General features: G+C 38.5%; 1 protein-coding gene across 5 annotated transcripts in view; it reads left to right on the top strand.

Moving 5' to 3' along the window:
* Positions 1 to 20,132, top strand: part of RAPGEF4 (Rap guanine nucleotide exchange factor 4) — a 153,254-nt gene that overhangs the window by 38,932 nt on the left and 94,190 nt on the right. Inside the window, exon 1 of one of the 5 annotated variants that reach the window (XM_027636802.1) lies at positions 5,705 to 5,926. The exons of the other annotated variants lie outside the window; for them this stretch is intronic. The gene's annotated coding sequence lies outside the window, so the exon portion shown is untranslated. Of the gene's footprint in view, positions 1 to 5,704; positions 5,927 to 20,132 lie in introns of those variants that run through there. 5 annotated transcript variants of the gene reach the window in all.

Below are 20,132 nucleotides of genomic sequence, written 5' to 3'. Positions count from 1 at the left end.
AGTAAGAAATTCAACTTAATTCTAGCACTGTTGTTCCAAGGAAAACCATGAGGTTGATTGTTAGCCATTCAAAAGGATAACATATAGGCTTGTACTTTCTGTATATTCAGCTTTATCCAGTGGTTCTTAGAACAGTGTTGTTTGGCAAGTGGATTCTGTAGCCCATGGGACGGCATATAATCTCTTCAGTTTTGTTCTTGATCCTTGATGCTTACATACCCATATTGTGGCATTTGTAGTTTGCAGGTAGTAGACTACCCTGATTGTAGGGATCTCTGTATTTCAGATCCCAGCTCAACTTTAATTTTGGAAAAAATGTCCCTTTTTTATTTGCAGAGAGAGCCTTGAAATGTAAACTGGATACCTGCGGTTAAAGTGTTCCTACTGATTTATTTTCCCTAAGCATTATTTCTTCTTCTACTCACTAAAACCATGGTCTATATTAAGATTTTGCTAGCAGGGTTGTGGGGAAAATGTTGTAGTGTTAGGCTGAGAAAATGGGGGTTTTGTGTGGTGTAGTTAGCCTAATGAAGGACTGGTATAAGGAATAGTTGCAAAAGAGCTTTTGCTGGCAGAAATCCTATTATCCCTAGGATAATTTGCTGACCGAGGTTAAAATGTAGGGCAAGCTCTGAGTTGGCCTTTGGAAAATTGTATATTCCCTTGTTTTTTCCACGTCACGATAGTGGGAGGAATAGGTTGTCAGTGATTAGATAAACTACCAGTGAATTCCTGTGTTCTTCCCTGTGGAAAGCCTAAAGATGTACCAGCTCTGCTATGCAGCTATTGGGATTTCTAGCTGCCAGAAGACAAGTCATATAGACCTGTCTCATGAAAATCATTAGTCTTATTGCAATTTTGATCAAGATATTTAGTTTTGCCCTTTTGCTTTCTCCATGTGCAAAGTGAGAATATAGTATATATTTCTTTTCTGAAAGTGTTTTGATGATTGTTGAATGGTTGAACAAGCTTTTAACATCCAGATGTATCATATGCAACACTTTCATGAGAACACAGGCTCTCAACTAAAGAGATTGCCCTTTACCAGGCTTTCTTGTGGCCTTGGCACAAGCAGCTACGTGCCCTCTCTGTGATAGGACTCCAACTGTGGCTTAAAAATTGTGTGTGTTTGTTTGGGGTTTTTCTTGTGTATAGTTTTTGCTGTGTTTTTGATGTTGGTGTATGATTCCTTAATACTTTTTTTGATCATTTAAACTCCAAAATTCTTCCTATATGTATCCATCTAATATTAGATGCTTTAAATTAATCAGTTACTTGCATAAATAAGCATTCTAATATCTTACCTGTGGTTTTGAGAACCTGCATTTTTTACCTGCATGTATGTTTTTGCTTGAAACTGAAGTGGGCTTGGAATCAAGATAAGTTAGAAATACATTTAAAAGTCTCCTTTGTATAATTTTTTTCCTGAACAACACTCTCTTCATAAAACATTGTTTTGTTCATTCTTCTCCCTCCCTGTTAGCTTATCTTCCCTTTTAGTAAGATTTTATTGTGGGTTTTTTTTTCATAGAGGAATCATGTTTAATTAAAAGTTACTTGCATGTTTTCGATTACAGATGGTAATTTGTTTGACTTTACACTCTCAATTGCCGTGAGTAATTTCCTGTACATTCCAACATACAATCCATTTGCGTGTTTCAAGAATCAGTGTGTTGTTTGCACAGCTCGTGTGTAACACTTGAGGAAACCACTGGGGCTTAGGAAGGACAGATGATGCTTTTTGGTGGCAGTGACACGATGGCTATTCTTTCTTCTCCTTGCTGAATTGGTATGTGTCATGTGAAGGGGGGGGGGGGTTAACTGACCCTTAGTGTGGGGAGATTTTCTCAACCCTTAGTGATTTATTTGTCTGTCAGTGCCCCAGGAAAGCTGAGACCCTTATGCCTGACCAGTCTGTCCACATCCCATAAGGAGACCCTTCACTGAACAGATTCACCGGATTGAGGATGATTCGACTGCCCTTTTCAGGGGGGTTAAGCCAACGGTGTGGAGACCCCTCAGTGGGTCTTCCCAGTGTATTGTCCAATGCTGGCAACTGCTAGCACCTGTAAAGGACTCACTCTAGCAGTTTATGGAATAACACTGTTTATTAATACAAATTGTGACAGGTTAATAAGGTTCGAGAGTTGTCTGTGATAGCGTCTGACTGCAAAAATGTGTTTAAAGCAATTTACTGTACTATAAAGCAAGCACACTCTAGTTCTAAAAGCAGCATTTAACACGTGTAAAGTATAACTCTTACCCAGTAGGCGTCCCTATGGGGGTAAAGACAGGTTCAACCCATTAACTGATACCAGCAGTTTTGGTAGAGTCTTCCTCCATTTCCCCCCTATTCTCAACTTACTTTATACTATCTCTTTAGGTTTAGGTGGAGCTTGAGTGACCTTAGTCATAAGTTATATTACCTCTGATTGATGTAAAACTCTCTTGCTTCACTTCACCTGCTCATTGGGGTGGTCATATCTTGGCATCTGAGGAGAGGGATTTCGACAGAGTTGTTGGCTCAGCTGCAGGACATCTTCATCCGTCTTCCTTTTTTAACAGGTACTACACAGTCTTATGAACTGCAAAGTACTACCATGGTCCCCTCCCTGCAGATACTTCTATGGAGGGAGGCTGCAGTGTCTCCACTCCACCCTCCATCTCCTGTAGCAGGTGCATATCTCTGTGGAGGGAATATTTGTGGATCATGTCAACTGTGTTCCATCCAGAGAGATGCAGCTGCCTTTTACCCTATAGTTCTTAGTCTTCTCTAATTTTTAACCCCATCCATCTCCCCACAGTATGGAACCGACTTTTTTGATAGAAGTGGAAAATATGTTATCAAACCAACATGTTGTTTCAGTAGATAACTGGGAGTTAAGCAAGTGGACCAGCAGTAATGTTACATTCATATTTTTGCTTGACATAAGTCGATGCTGATTGGTGTTGATTCTCAGCTTTATGGCCTGATGTAGTGTAGCAGAGAAAATACATATTAACACATCCCAATTGATATATGTCAGAATTCCATTACAGATAAATCTGTTGTAATTTTTAGCTGCTGGAGATAAGGTGAGAGGAAGTTTTTTTATTGCACCATGTATTAAAACCAGAGCTTGTTTGGTCTACTGAAATAAATTCTATGTTCAGTCCAAGTGGAACATAGTCTGTATGGTTCTGCTCACCCATGAGAAGAGATGAACTCAAACAGGGATAGATGCAGAGAAGGACTATGGTGGTGAGGGAGATGGACAGTCCATTTTATACAATAAGACTAAAACAGCATGTGTTGGTTAGTCTGTTGATAAGAAAGCTGATGTGGAGTACAGGTGCTGTCTGTAAGTACATAAGACCACCATTCAGGGCATATAAACTATTAAAGGACAGTGCTGCTCAGAAGCAGGTGGGTACTAATGCAGCTTGAGTGTTTGAGTGTACATTAGAAGTTTCTTTTTAACCATCAAGAGAGATGAGGTTCTAAACAAACTTCCGATGAGAGTCTGGGGATGACGTAAATGGTAATGTTTAAAGCGGAGTTGATTTTATTTTTAGAGTGATTTTCTATGTGTATCTGCAGTAGCAGGTCCAATGCTGTTTCTAAGCCAGATTTCAGTATTTTGGCGAAATACGTTTTTCCAAGTACAGCAAAGACATACATGAAACCATGGGGTCCAAGTTTTGTTTCAGTTCTTAGTGGAAAAGTGTCCTTGCAACTGATACTGCCTTTAGAATGACAGCACTTTTCACTTTTGTCTGCCACATCCATGTCACACTCCCTTTTGTTGGTAGAAGCCTGTTGGGAAGGTCAGCATTGTTCTGTCCTCTCTGATATAGTGAATCTTTCATTTTTTGGTATTGTAGCATGTTTCTCCACAGAAGGTGAGGAACACTCCTAACTGCAGCATTGCTAGTGGAATAGAGCTATTTCTTTAGGACACTGTCCTAGGCATGAAAGTTGGGAGTTTGAATCTCATTCCCCAGGGAAGACAACTGAAGGCAGAATTACTGCTCTTTGGATGAGTCCAGTCCTGAGGAGGATTCAAAGCCAGATGGGAGCGCAGCACCTGCCTCCATCTTTCTTGAAATAGAGACCTTCAGTTCTTTGAATGTCTAGTGGTAGGCACGTATCACACAGAGAGACTTCTCAAATTCAAAATCATGAAGATGCTTAGCATTTACAAGTTACTGTCTGAAGGCCATGAGGGCGTGAAGTAGAAGATGCCTCAGCTCCTCAGTGTTTCCCTTTAGCCAGGCGCTGTCAGCTTGGGATGCTTTGAAATGTTTTTTTCAGGTACCTTTCCTCACAAGATTCTCTGTCTCTGGATGCCTTTCTTCAGTCCTATGTTTCATTCCTTAACAACACACAAAGAGAGGAGAAAAGCTGGGGAGGCTTGAAGGAGTCACGTGGAGTTCCGCACCTGGATCTAAAACTGCCTCTGTAACAATTCTGTGCTAATGAGCATGCTTAGGTCTTCGTTACATTCTGTCCCCAAGGTTGTTGTGCTCCTGTGGCAGGTGTAAAAATAAGTATACGTGAAATCCAGAAAGCACTTTGAAATGGATGTTACCACGGTAGACTTTCACATTAGAGCAAAAATAGTCGTTCTTTGTTTTAGTGTTTGTCGTAAAGTAATGAGTTAATTCAATTTTGGTCTTTCTTTCCTGGTTTCCTGGCTAGGGTAAGACACTATGCAATACTGAATGCTGATAATAGATGCAGAATAGGTCTTTATGAGTAGCTGAAATTTTTCTGCTGTTTAAATATTGGTAATGATTAAGCAACACATATTTCTTGTTTAATATTCAGGTATGGCATTTGGTTTTTAAAAACAGAGAGAAATACTTCTGTGATCAGAAAGAGTAGCAGCTAGGAACAGCAGTGATGTGAGTCATTTTGACAGTGAGCAAACTTGTCAGAATGTTCACGTTTTCAAGACTAGATGGTCTAAGACATCCATTTTTTCCTAAATATTTTTCAAAGTCCTAATGAAAATTTAAAGAGGTGTGTCTCATGGTGTCTTGAATTGAAAAGATCATGAATTAACAATTGCATTTTACTGCTAAAATACTACTTGTTTACTGGAAAATCAAAATAGTAACAAGATTAAGTCAGGTTCTTTGTAATACTTTTAATAGCTGAATTTGACAATCCTGTAGTGTAAAATATGTCAATCCTAAGGGAAAAAAGAAAGAATTTGTAATGAACTACACTGTAAGACACTGAAATAATTTTTAACCAAATCAGTTATATGTTAAGTACCTTTAACATATAAGGTACTTACTTAACTTGCTTTTTTTTCATAAACCCTGTTTGCATTAATTAATTTCACATTGTCCACTTCTTTGGGATAAACTAGAATTTCACTGTGTATAACACAATACTTTTGTGTTACAAAGTGAAAATCCCATGGTTTTGGCTGAAATGCTGGTTTATTACAGCCCTCTCTTGCCTAGGGCCATGTACATAGGAGAATATTCCTTTAACAGAATAAATCACCAAAAGACTGTAGCAGACTTACTGGAACCATTCTTCTGTATCTCTGAGTACTGTTCTTGCCAAAAGTGTTAAAAGGGAGGCTCAGTGGATAAAAGATTCTATTTGTGAGACTACCTGCTTTACAATGGTTTCAGAAAGAAAAAAATTGTACTACATTCACTGGCTCTTTAATTCAGTTGCCAATGATAATGCAGAGTCTGCTGCTACAGAAAGGTAGGATGCAGAAGCAGAAACATTAGTGCTAATCTGCTGCAGAAGGACTAGATAAATCAGCACAGCTCTCATACATCACAGAGAGAGAAGCTGATTGCAACTTGACCATGTGCCTAAGTGGTCACATCAGCAACAAGAACAGAGCATGGATAAAAAACCTAAAATGTATCCTTAGGGCTACTTGCTGTGCAGGACGTATAATAACACATCAGTGTAAGTTTAAGACTTCATTTTTGTTGTTTCCTTCTATTGTAATTATTGTTGTTTACAAGAATGTATTTTTATTTTGCATAGATTTGGGAGAAATGTAATGAAGTAAAGTGTAATACTAAGCAGATAATACTTCAATACTGTTTATATCTGTGAATAGTAATGGGCTTTATTGCTGTGTGTCTCAACATAGTTCTTTCTTTGAAGATGTTTTAATATTTAATCTTAACAGTCATATTTTGGGAATTGAGTAAGGTTTTGGGTGAGATGATAGTGTGATCTCTCTTCGTCATTTCTGTCATCTCATGTTTCAAAATGATTTGAAAGACAGAATGCCAGAAAAATATATGTATATTAATTCTATTCTGAGAATTTTTGCTTTTTTTAGTTCTTCCTGTTAAGAAAAATGCTCATAAAGAGTGATTTCTTTGGACCTTTTTAGTTCTGAATTTAGTGCAGATGGTAATTTTCCTACAGTTTTTAAAATTTGTGCAATTGTTTAATGTCACTTAAGCATCTGCAAAAAGGGAAGGCAGGGATAAGATGAAAACTGAATAAGCATTGATTGCTAGTCTTAAAATTAAATTTTAGAAGTTTTTGCAGTAAATCTGATTTCAGTTCATTTTTACTAAATTAGATTATCATATTTAAATTGAAGCTACTATAGAACAGACAAATGTGTGAAACTATTCTGGATAGCACACATTTCCTGCTGTATCAGACTATAAGATATTGTTGATTGTAGCTACCCAGGAATACCCTAGTTGTAGAATTCAGAGCAGCATGTTTAAATAATGCATGGGAAAATAAAAGGAAAAGATGGAATTTTACTGTTCAGATGTTAAGGTGATGCTTTGTTCAAAGGGAAAAATTGTGTAGTAAAAGCTATTGATGTGAAATCTCAGGCTGTCTCTCATGGCTTTAGGCAAAAAGGCAGGGAAACCCAAGACAGGTCTTGCTGTGCAGTCTGAAAGCGAGGGAAATTTGGAAGCCTTTATAAAAACCCACCAAAAATGCTGTATTTATTTACTTATTTCTAGGGAAAGATAGAGGCTTTAAACAGACAAATCTATGAAATACAAAAAAGGTGCCTTAGTGATAGGAGCTTGATAAAGTAGGTGTAAAGATACAGAAGAACATCAATTTATTTTATAGTGTTGTAACTATGGCCAAATATAGTAACAGGAGGCTTAGAAACAGAAGTAGCCTGCATGTGTGTGTCTGCAAATGGTTTACTTTTTGTGACAATTGAAAAATGTTGTGTGGCTACTGTCCCCTTCACTGACCTAAATTATTTGGAGTATGGACCAGTTTCAGGTCTTGTGACACAGATATTTTGTGTAGGTCTTAGCCAAAACAAAAGTTAAAGTTAATCTATTAATAGTTGCAACTTTCCTACAAGAATAATGGATGAAAATGGAGAAGAGAGAAGGTAAGGCTTCATGGCAAAAAATTTATTCTTCCCAACAGAATAAATAACCAACCTGGCCAACTGGCAAATGGAACATGGACTGAGTAGAGCGTTTATTTTTGTATGAAATGTGCATATGGATGATCACAGAGGCCCTCAGTTGTACTTTGCCCCTGAAGCTGGGGTTCCTTTGGGAGCTCATGGCTTTAGCAGTCTGACTTACAAAATAATAAACACAAAAAGAGAGGAAAGCTGTGCAGCAACAGGAAGCAAAGAGGAGTGGTGATTTCTTTGACCTTGTTACATCTTTTCTAATGTACCCAGTGTGGTCTTAAGTTGCAAACTGCATGCCAAAGATTCCTATATTTTTGTTCTGCTAAATATTCTCCTTTCACATGTGATGGAGTAATATAATCAGACTGGCTCCTCTTAATGGAGTTTGGCTTCTGTCGGTAGAATAAAGGCATGCTTTTTTTTCTGTGATCCATGTTCATTGAAACAGCAGGAGATTATTCTGGTTTACAAAGAAAATGAAACAAGTAAGTAGTTTTCCTTGTCTTGTAACTGGACACAATTTGTAAAGATTCCTACCAAAGTTATTTTGAACAGTTATAAGTACTGTATCTGCTAAGATAGTCTACAGTTGTGTTGATGTTGTGATCTTAAAACAAATATTTAATTCTGTGTGTTTCTGTGGAGTTTCATAATGCAGTCACACTTAAATTAGATGCTAAATGAATTGTAATGCATATGACAAAACTGGAATTTGGTTATTGCTTTTTAGGTGAAGAGAAAAAAGTCAGTTGTGAGCTGAATATGGTCTTGGGTACACTTTTCAATTGTCAAAACAAGGCACATCGTATTCCTCCAGAGTGAAATTCCATGTTTATGTGTCTGTTATGCTGAGTGTTTCACTATTACCTGTAAAGCTGTTGCATTAGACTCCAACCTGGCCTTCATTTCCACCTTCAGTTTTAGTCAATAAATTTATGCTAATTAGTTTCTTTTACTTTAGAGAAAAGTGTGCTAATGGACACTAATACCTGCACTTTCAGAGCTGCAGGAGGCTCTCTGATGCCAATTTTTTGCTTTGAATTTGCTTCTACCTCTGATATTCAGGAAAACAACATACAAAATATTGTTGTTACGTTTGAGTTCAGTGGAAAAGCTCCTATTAACTGAAGTTGCCAAGGCAGGGCCTGAAACCTTAAAGCAGCATGAGCCCTATGGTGGCATGTCATACAAACAAAAGGCTGAATATAATCATAGGGGTTCAAAATGTGTTGACTAAATATAATTTCTTATTTTCTGTCTACGAAACAGTACATTTTTCACTTGAAGTTGAAAGTCTGACCTCTGTTATTGCGTTTAGTCACAAAAGAGAACTGTATTGCCCCAAGAAGGGGCCCTTCAAGTTCCATGATACCAGAGAGAGTGAACCTCTGTATTGCTGCAATGAATATGTTGTGTCCCCATCCTAAAGCTTATGAAATCTGCTGGCTAGGAAAAGGAATGACACGGCTTTCTGTCCTCCTGCTCCTCCTTATCCTTTCTGGGTTTAGTCACTTCTGATAAAAGGAGGCACAGTTTTGCAAGTATCCCAAGAAACCTAAGAACTGTATGTTTTTCTAGTACGCGTGAAAAGCTTCCATGTTGCTTTATGCACGCAGGCCTAGAGCTCACTGATTTCTTCCACAAGTTCAATAATCACTAATCCATCCACTGAATTGTGTCTGGAATACTCACAACCAACACTGAGCATAAAATGTTAGCACACAAGCTACAGTGTATAAAGTAGCCACAGATCAACTCAGGCGCTTCCACAGCATGCGTTACCACCAGAAGTACACTTAGAAAATTGTGATAAACAAGTTTGCCCTCTGACAGCATTGCACATGCTGTGAAGAGAATACATGTTCTAACTGTCTCAGCAAAGTGAACTCTCATTCAGATATCATTTTCTTCTAGGGAAACAGTGAATCTCCAGAAGGGGCCAAAGTTTTTTTAATGTAAATTGACTCTAAAAGAAACAGTAACTCTTCCAGCTAATATGAAAAACAGACTATTTATACCTTAATTGGGTCCTCTGACCAGATTTTGGAAACTGTGTTGAAAATCATTAAAAAATTACTAGCTATTATTGAAGAAGACCATACTTGGAAAGGACTTTTCTTGGTATCTCTCCTTCTAGCTTTCAGAGTCTTCCCAGCCTTGCTAAATGCTGTCTCTGAAGTGGCTGTCTTCCAGAACATAGTGAACTGCATGGTATCAGACCCTGCTGGGGCAAACACAGCAGTCATCTCAAACAGGTAGCTCCTAAGAACAACCACTCATCTGATCTTTCAGTTGTTTTTAAGGAACACTTATAATAATGAAGGTATTTTCAAAAAGGGGGTCATGCAGACTAATGGCTGAAACTCTGCTATTCAGTGAAAATCATAGACTCCTAATTAAGGGGACAATCTTTTGTGAATTTTGTGAAGCTTTTAGTGGTTTTTGTTACCTCTGTGATTGTTCTGGAAAGTAAATAGTTACATATTGGATAACCATATGGATGATGTGTTAGTGTATTTAAAGAAGATTGCTCAGATGGCTCAGAGCCCATAGTGGCAATGCCAGGATTTTTATGCACTAAAAATCTAAACAAATGACTACAAGATGAAGGGAGCAATCACTGAAAGGAAAAGTGAGCAATAAAATGTAGAATTCACCTTTAACATCTGTGACAGAGATTAAGGCCATGGGAGAAGTATAGTGTGACTTCTTGTACTACACTTAGGCCGTGTCCCAATTAGCTTTCCAGTTTGAGCTGGGAAAGTAGTATAGGTGGTTGTTTTGTGTTTCCAGTCACAGTACTGGACTGCCAGTGCTCTTTTTAAAAAGTCCAGGTTTCTGCCTCTGTTTTGTTTTTCCTCAGTGACTCCAGTTGAACTTCCCAGCAGAAGCGGTGAAGACTCAGGTTGCACTTTTCACCACAAACCCTACAAACCCCATTCTTAGCTTTACCGATATAGCGTAACAACTTCTTGTGATAACAAGGCCATTGAATAGCCTGGCATTATTTTCCTTGGATAGATGAGGAGTGGTGGGAGGAAGGAAGGACGTGGAAAGAAAGGTATGAGGAATAATGCAAGAAAATTCTTGCGGGACTGGGTAATTCCTTTAGGGAGATGTTTCTTGTAATTTTTTTTCGGTGCTTGAACACTGCATCTGCAATATATACGTATATTTTCAGTCTGTTGGAGTGAAAAAGAATCCTGTAATCCAAGTCCAGTCATTGAACTGTAAATGTAACCTCACTGAAGGAAAGGAACAGTTTGAAACACTGACTCTTTCATATTTTAGTTAGGATTTATCATGATCTGTAAAGCACATAATTCTCATAACAGGAAAGCTTCAGCTGTTTTAAACCCTGGCAGTTTTTCATTTGAGAAATACCCAGGCAGCAGGCCTTCTCTCAGATGAGACAGAGTGGGCTGGTTTATATCAGGAACTGCATTTCCTACTTTGCTTCCTCTGCCAGAAATTCTCTTGCCAGAAACTCTGTCATTTCAGTTTTTATCTGTTTTTGAGGGGAAATTAGTTAACCATCCCAGTATCATCACCATCACTACAACAAAAAATCTGCAGACAGTGAAAGGCTATGGAAAACTGATAATTGCCCACAAATGCATAATTTTCCCCAGGCCATGATAAGCAGTGATTAAGTTGCCAGCTCCATTTTACAATGGAGGGAACTGTGGTACAGACCTATTCCTTTAATATTAAAGTAGTGTGTGAACAATTCTGAAACAACAAGGTGGCAAATACGTCTGGTTTATGTCTGTTACTACTTTTGCTGTATTGATACTTAATCAACCAACTGTTACAGCCAGTACTGTGTTCTGGTACTGGATCCTTGTCTTTTAAGGAACATACAGACACAGGTAAGATTTTTCAGGATATTTAAAAAATTAAATGTAGTAAAGAAAATTTTCATCCTTTGTCTACAGAAATGGAAACTTTGTCCTCTTCAGTTAGATTACACGCACAGACCACATAGGCTTGCATGCATGTGACAGGGAATTTGAGCAAAATTGTTAATGAAGCGAGCAAGCTGGAAGTTTAAACACATGAGATACACTGTTTTTATACCATGTGATGATGGTGTTGCTGATTGAGACTTTATTGGTAGACTGAAGTATTGGTAGCAGAGAGTATTTGAATATAAGTATGGAGCTGAGCTTTCTGAGAGTTGGTGTGTAGTGCTCAGCAGTCAGACAGATCTCTGTTTCATTTGTTGCTAGTCATGTCAAGAATTACTTCTTTGGTGCGTGGCAACGTTCCAGGTTGCATCTCAGTCAAATGGATTAATGCTTTTATAGGGAAGAGAATATCCAAGGTCCAGATTGGAAGGGTCCTTTGCAGTTTTGCAGAGCTCACCTGAGAAGAAGCGTGAATTCTTCCTGCATGTGTAACTGCTCAGTCTGTAATGTATTTGCTGTCTATGCTAAGAGGCAGTCAATGAATGTTTTTTGAGTGAGGAATAAAAAAGCATAACTGAGGAGAAACTGTGCCAGGGAATAAAGTAACATATGATGCATCACTTCTTTTTTTTTTTTTTTCCCAAATTAAGATCTGTAGTATGTTAATAACTTACGGCAGTGGTGACTAAAATGGTTATTATCTTGGTTGTACATGCATTAGAACCAATTCTGAAAGTGCCTAGCACCTTCTGAAAAGGTTCTGTGACATTTTTAGAACAGTGGTGATAGTGGTAGTGGTGTGAGGTAATGCAAAATAAGACAGTTGGGTAGAGGGGAAGCACAGACTTTCTGAAGGAGCTGGAGCACTGGAAGATTGACAGAAAGCTGTGAATGCAATATAGCTTTCATTTCAAATACACAGAGGGCAAGTGATCAAAAATACAAGCCCACTTGCATTCTTTATTACCTGAGAACATTTGTTCCCATTGAACTTATCTTGAAGGCACTGATACTGCTTTTCACTCCAATATGCTCTCCCTAATTGGCTGTATTTTTACTCATATATATACATAATGTCCTCCAAATAATCTAAGCACAAAAATTCTGCAAAGACAGAATTTTATTAAAAAATTGGACATTAATGTTCCAAAGGAGACCAGAGTATCTCCTGGGATTACTGAGTAGATGGGAGGAGTTGATTGCCTCAGGCATAGCCCAGGGCCATTAATTGCAGCTAGTCATTAATTCTCCTGTAATGCCCTATGCTCATGCCACTGTTCCTGTTACAACACAGAAATAGAAAGCTGACTGACCTATGGACTTTGATGGGTTATGTTATTCTTATAATGATTACTTATATTTCTAAATGCTCATCACTATAATGGTGGACAGAGTTTCAGTTCGTAAACTTCATGTCTTTCCAGAGAGTTAATGTTTCGTTTGTTACTCACAGGAAGCCTTTAAATAACTCTTGAAAACATTATAGCGTATATGAGGTATACTCTGTGTATTGAGTCCTGGGAAAGCAGAATTGTTATAAATACTCTCTAAAGATAATCAGCATACGTATTTTCATATTAGAGAAAATTAAAATTGAACATATGGTTCCTTTACTCTGTGGTTGCCATATCAGGCAAAGAGCAGTCTAAGTTCTAAGGACGAAAATCTAAACATATAGTTTTTGGTTTGTTTTTGAAAAGAAAAAAGTCCTGAAATTTTAATTAATTTATTTAAATAACTGAAGAAGTGCTGACAAAGGACGGAATAGTTATAAACCATTTAGAAGCAACTGCTGTCATATACTCTTTACATGCAAGCTTATGTACTCAGCACTACACAATAAAAGCATTGCTGGGCTGATCTTAAAGTGCAGGAGGAAAAAGTTCAAGAGCAAGAGACAGCCCCCAGCTTAGCAGATCATGTGAACACACATGACTCTAAGCAGCACAGAGTTTAGGTAGCAAACAGCAGCTGTGAGAATTTCCAGATTGCTGGACTTACATGTCTGTTTAAATTATTCTAAAATGTTTTTGCTGAAGAAGAAAGTTATTCATCTGACCTTCACATAGAGTCCTTCTTTGTCAGGGATCCCAAAGTGTTTTACAGATGCAGATTAGCACTGATATGCACGTATCAGAGGGAAAATTACCAGACTGACTGCACCATGGGTGCAGAGAACTTTGGCAATGCAGAATTCTGACTACTGATGGGCTTCACTGCTACATTTCCTGAAAGACCGTACAGCAGTCCTGCGTAGCAGCTCAGGTCGGGAGGTGTGGGATACTGTACTCAGCTGAAAACATAGGTGAGTTAACACCTAGCCTGTATGAGAACAATGGTAAATTACTTTAAAAAAGAAGAAGCAGCAGCTGAACTCTATAATTATCACTTGTGGTGAAGACATAGATTGTTTTGCTGAAATGTGAAATTCCAGCACTACATTGATTCCGAGAAACAGAGTGTGAGGTTGGTTGAGGGTGACTTAGGATAAATAACCAGTTCCTAAGGTGCTTTTGTGCTCATTGTTTACCCAGCTGGACCTTATTTACTTTATGGATTCTAAATTGATCACATGAGTGGTGGGATATATTAAAGCAAAAGAGGAGGCTTAGGATAGACTTATAGGATAGTCTTTGCTATACTTAAATGCCTGAAATTTGGAGAATATATTCATAGGAGAAGTTGTACTTTAAGTTTAGTAATGGCATATGGTGGAAGGTTGGTATATGGATTTTTTTCTCCCCTTTATATGTTAAATCTCATTGACTCTTGTGCCTATCTCATATACATAGAGAGAATAGAGCCTAGAGCCAATGGTTCTTTCATTTTAAAAAGACTAGTTGGAATTCTCTTCCATTCAGCTATGTTTGCTAATTCCAATATTTAAGAATGCGTGTTTTAAAAATGCTTTGTGTTGTTCCTTTTCCTTTCTCTGACTTTACTGTTGCAGTTTGGCTTGCCACTGTGCAGGAGGAGGAGAGATGAGGGATGGAAGAGGTGGTAACCCTCCTTGCTGTACCCATTTCCCCCCTTTCCACTGGCTCAAAGTGAATTCTCTACTGTTTACAGGGTTGTCAGAGAAAAAGAGGGGTGGGAGAGAGGGAAGGAGGAAGAGGAGAGGAGAACAAAGTGAGAATGGGAGGAAACCTTTGCCCTCTGGGGTCATTGTGAGGTCAACATGCATCAGTCATCCATCTGAGAAACCTTGTAATATAAATTAGACCATCTTAGTGCATAATGAGGACTGGAATACAAGTGGAATTTAGCTAATAAAGTCTTAATTTCATTTCTCTATGACCCAATAATTTTTAAAAACTGAACAAGTTAAATGATGAATTGACTCAGCAAACAAGTCCCTCAGAGACTGCGTTTACCAGGTGAATCAAGGGAACTGTCTGATCTGGTCCTGATATTCCATGAAGTTATGGGTGAGGCTGTATCAAGTTCTCCTTATTGGCCAAAGTGCTCCTGCAGAAACCCACAGAGGATTGTACTCACTGGCAGTGTATGCACAGTACTGAAGGATTCATGTGGAATTAGGGGTTTGTGTCTTTATCCCGAAAACCTGAAAGTGTTTCCTCTGTTGTGGTTCTTTTTCTTGACAGATCTCCTGTCTGTCAGGTTTCATCATCTGTGGGATCTGGAGTATTGCAGCCTTCTGTTACAAAGGTTATTCTACTGATAGGAGTGTCTGAAACTGAACGGAGGGTGTATGGAACTCTGTGGAACACCTAACACAGCAGAGCTTAGTGTGTCTTGTACACAACTGAAGGTCTGCACTACCAGTACATACAGGGACAACTGGAAACCATAGGGCTAAACCCGCCAAAAGATAGTAGTGACTTTCTGCTCCCTGTCTCAGATATTTCAGAGGTACAAGCAATCCTGATGTTCTCAGAGAGACATGTCACAGCAGTTTGATGCTGACTTACTGTTATTTGAATTTATCTGGTTTGAGTTTCCTTTTTCTTTGAAAGGACTTAAATGTCTTTTAAACTTCCTTCCTGATGTTTGTCTTTTTTCCAGATTCCAAAATTAGATCAAGTCACATTTCCTCATGGAACTTCTGCTTCAAGGAGGCATTGAGCTATTGCAGCCCCTAGTCTGAAGGTGCCTGCTCCAGTGGATGACCTGCACTGTCATGCACGCTATCCAAAAACAATTGGACAATGGCAAACTTTAAAAGTTAATGCATGTCCTGCTTACTGTCCCATCCCCCTCAGCTTGTGCTTTCTGACTCTTGCTTGATGTCGCTGAGTCCTATTTGTTGAAGGTGCTATTTAATCCGTGAGTTGCCTGCTGCATTCTCGTTTGACCTGTTAACTGTTAAAGCAAAAAAGTTATTTTAAGAAGCAGCTTGTCAAAGGGAGCATATTTCCTCCCTTCAAAGACCTCTGAAGATTAATATTTGATTAAAATGTGACTGCAGCATTAAAATGGGTGCCTTGTGTCTTTTTGTAAATGAATGACTGGCAGACTTGCGGACTGTCTAGTTTTTAATTGGCAAATTATTCAATGAATGCTTCAGGAGTAATTGCAGGGGAGGACAAGGAATTAGATGATTTTTAGATAAATTCATTACTACTTTTATTCCTAGAGATAGTCTGAAAATGACTAAATCCCTACATGCATCCAGAGATTCAGTTTAAATTTCTTCTCTGGAAAGAAAGAAGAGGACATGCTCTGAATCCTGGAATAAATTACCAGGTCCTGTTAGGCAACTGCACCTCAAAAACTGGGAGGCTAAGTTTGTGGTCAACTTAGTTGTGACTGTACTTGTGACCCATGCAGCTGCTACAGTGTTCTTTTTCCCTGCCTCTGTTTGCCTGTTGCTTTCTTTTTGAACTCCACTGAGCGGCTGCTGATAAAATCTGCTCTCAAAAAGACTTTGAGACCCAATGCCTGTCCATTTTAATACTCTGATGGATCAGAAAGACAACCAAATATTTAGATATTACTATATGCTCTACGGAAGACTCTAGGACAGTCAGTACACAGAGGGAAAATAATGGGTAGACTTACTGTACAATTACAATGCATCAGGAGAACATTAAACAATGTATCAGTCTACTGAAAAAATATCATGGAATAGGGTATCAGGACAAGGAAATCTGTTGAATTTTACTTTTGAGTTGAAAGTCTTGATAGCAGTTTGTAAAGAGAAGAGACTGTTCCATTTTATGTGTATCAGTTTGATATTGCTACCTTTGCATCTGTAAGTAATGTAATCCAATGTAACAGCTCATGAGAATTAAGATAATACACAAAAGGGCTCCAGAAACAGTCTCTTTGAGTATGTCTCTTGTGTCAGTGTGGGGCTCCTGTGAAGGTCTTTGACTAATATTCTTCTCTCAGTAGCTGGCTGTTGACTTTTTAATAGAAATAGAACAGCACAAAATGTTTTAAAATGAAAGAAGAAAGCCTAAAGAACTACTGTTGTTTCCCAAGTACTCTCTTTCAAACTAGAAATCGTGGTAGAAATGAGGTATGTGGGCAGTCTCTTGTACCTAGATTCTCCCAACCATGTAGACAGGCCAAGGACTATGGGTGGCAGCTGCAGTCAGAGATTTTTTTTTTTACGTGCTTCATGATCTGAAAGACAGACAATTAGAAATGATTGATGGATCTGGATATTCATCTTTGTACACTTGGAAACAATGAGACATTCCATGCAGATTCAGGGCAAATGGCAGTCAACTGTCATTTGAGCTTTTCTTTCAGTGGAAAAAAGGACATTATTTTAAATTAGAAGAAAGATTATACAGATAGATCTTGAATCACCTTCATGTTACATTTTTCTTTTCTGGTTGATGTTAATTAAATTGGTTCAGTGAAATACTTTGAAATGCAGTATGGAGTAGAGTATATTCAGTATGTACATAAGTGTGCATCTTCATTTCCATTGAAAGGCTGCTAAAATTTTATTTCTAAGATGTAAAAACAACTTAATGTAACACTTTGAAAGCAAAACCAAGTGCTCTGTTGCTTTTTTACAGTTTTGTAGTGTGCTTTGGTTACTTTTGTAAGTCTAACTGATCTGCAGAAAAATGTAGGTATTTCCTCATTTTGCAAAGAGGCAAATATTGTCTCAACATTTGCCTTGTCCTTTTCTGCCTGTTCTTTTTTGGCTGTGCAGCAATTTCTAAAAGCCCCAAATCTGTTCACTGACCCTTGTTCACTGTAAGGCCCCCCTTCCCAATCTTTGCAGACCTGGCCAGTAAGATGACACGTTGGGCACAGGAGTAGGAGCCGGTGGCTGGCGGGGCATAGGTCATTGTTGCATTGAATACTTTGTGTTGTGGAACCACAGCCAGCAACCATGGGCTGCATGGGAACGTGTGAAAGGCTTGGATATAATCTGGATTTCCACTGGTTCTTCAAAAGGGAATTCCAAGAAAAGAGATTTATAAACAGAGTAACATCCTGTGTTGCCACTCAATATAATCAGTGTCTGCTACAAAGTTTTCAAGCTAGGAATACAGGTAATTAGCTGCTGAGGAAGATAAACTGCAGTAGCGAGGAAAGAGCGTTACAAGATGGTGGTTATGAATAGTTACATCCATTGAACTCCTTGAAAAGTACATTAGGTAGAGTTGTACGGAATGGAAGCTTCTTAGCATGTGAGATGTTTGTTGAAGTAGGAATTACTATGTTAGGGGGAAAAGAACATTTCAACAAATGTTTGGTTACAACTTTTTTTATAGTTTCAAGGTTAGAAAAAAGTGCAGCTGCTATGACTTCTCTAGCTAACATAGAAGTCTCAGTGGGTTCATTCCACTACTCTCTTAGGACTTCCTGATTTTAGCCAGTACCTTTGGCTTTACTAATATTGGTTATTTCTGTCACCTCTTAAGAGAACACAGAAGGGCCAGGACTGGGTTTTCCAGTGATCTTCAAGATGGATTTTGAAATGTCACAGAAGTGTTTTGAATCTAATCTGACCTTAGTGTTGTGTAGCAATGCCCCAAACACTGTGGACTGGCTGTCATCATCTTTGTAGGGCTGCTCCTCCTGGAAATTTCTAGGCTTGGTCATATGGTCTGGTAGTGAGACACGTTCAATAGTACCTCTTTAACATTAGCAATTGATACTCAATATCAGCTATATCTGTCATGTACTCGTGTAATTTAAATTGTAATGTTGTGCAACAATAGCAATAGCCCAGTGAAAATGTATTTAGAAAAAATGCACATGGTAGATTAAATTATTGGTCTAATGAAAGTGTTGAAACTCTAGATATGTTGTTCTGAATTTGGACAGAATGGAGGCCTACAAGGAATATATAGTCCCTGTGATGCTACTGGACAAGAAATTTTTTAATTATAATGCAGTTGTAGTTAAAATTCCAACTGGTCTTTCACTCATGGTGCAAAACACTTCTGAAATGTAGTTCTCATAGCAGAGTTTCTCCAGCTTTCACCCAGCTTGCTTACAATAGGAAAAGGTTTTCCAGATATCCAGGAGAGCCTTGTCAATCCCTAGTTATGCTTCCACCCAAGCTCTTATTTATGTACCAGCTTGCTTACTTGCCCTTAGCCGTATTCATCTCCCAGGGAGAGACAGTGCTGGCTTGCCAGACTGGAGTTGCTCTGAACAGCCCAGCATAATGGTTGAAGTCAGAGCTGCTGTTTCAGAAGCTACCTCTGACATTAAAGGAATCAGAACTGGCCCAGCACTTACTACTTTGGAAAAGCCATCCTCTTTGAAAAAAGCATTTTAATTCTGAATAAAACATTGGATTGGCTTTTAGCTCATGAATAGCACTTTATTCCACTTGAATAAATATCAGCACTGACAAGTAACCACATCATGCCATGACCTTATGTAAGTACATGGCAACATTCCAAGTTAATTTTGGCTGTTATTTCCACAAATGCATAGGACAGGTTTTTGTAGTTACTTGATTCCTAGTTAGGCAGTGCTTCTGCAGATGGGCTGTAAAACAACCTGACAATTATCTATGCTCCAAGGACTAGTTCTGGCTTCAGATACTGACAAGATCTCAGATACTTCCTTCCCAGACTCTTCCTGAAGACTTTTCGTCTTTAAGGAGCATGTGACAGATGAGTGCTGACAAATGACTGAGAAACTGGAATTTTATGGAAAGTTTTTGAAAGCAACATTGCTTTATTAGTGGGGAAAGTTCAAGCAATTAAAAATCACTGGAAGACAAATGTCTTCTCATCCTACTTTTATTCTTCAGAGTCCATGAGGAAGGGCTGTCTACCGGAATGCAACCAGGGAAACAAGTTTTCTTCTTTCCTTACTGGGTGCGTTATTCAGGCAGTCTGCCTTCTGCTTGGACAACTGAGTGAAATACCCTGGACAACGGAATGAAGCTTCCAATGCTGCTGTAAGATCACTCCTGGCACAGTCCCAGCTGACAATTTCTTGTCCTTGTCATGTGCTGTCATTGCAAAGGTGAACTTTACCATTGTGGTTCCCCTTTTTAATACTGTGTTGGAATAGAGGGTCATCTTCATTTAATAACCCTCTTACTGGACTTGGAGGCTTGGTAAAGATATGAGTTCATAACCTCATGTGGAAGCCCCAAGTTGTCATATGCTTCTAGTGAGATTTTTAAAAGGCAGAGCACTTAGATAACTGTGTTTCTGAATGCTTAAATATCTTTAAATTCTGTCCCTGGGGTCATTGAACATCACTGCTGTGTAGTTTCTGAAATGCCCAAGTCATTGCTGTAAATGCAGAGTGGTTGTTTAAGTCATTCTGGTGCTTTGGGAAATTTTGTACCCTCAGCTTGTTTGCCAGTTAAATAGGGAAGATTATTTTGTTGCAGATGCTCTATGTAGGCTATCACTCGAAATATTAATGT

This window comes from Corapipo altera, unplaced genomic scaffold, assembly GCF_003945725.1.
Source record: "Corapipo altera isolate COAL_440 unplaced genomic scaffold, ASM394572v1 45, whole genome shotgun sequence".
NCBI classification, from domain to species: domain Eukaryota; kingdom Metazoa; phylum Chordata; class Aves; order Passeriformes; family Pipridae; genus Corapipo; species Corapipo altera.
The sequence above is the reverse complement of the archived record's forward strand: the minus strand, read 5'-3'. Positions and strand labels throughout refer to the sequence as shown.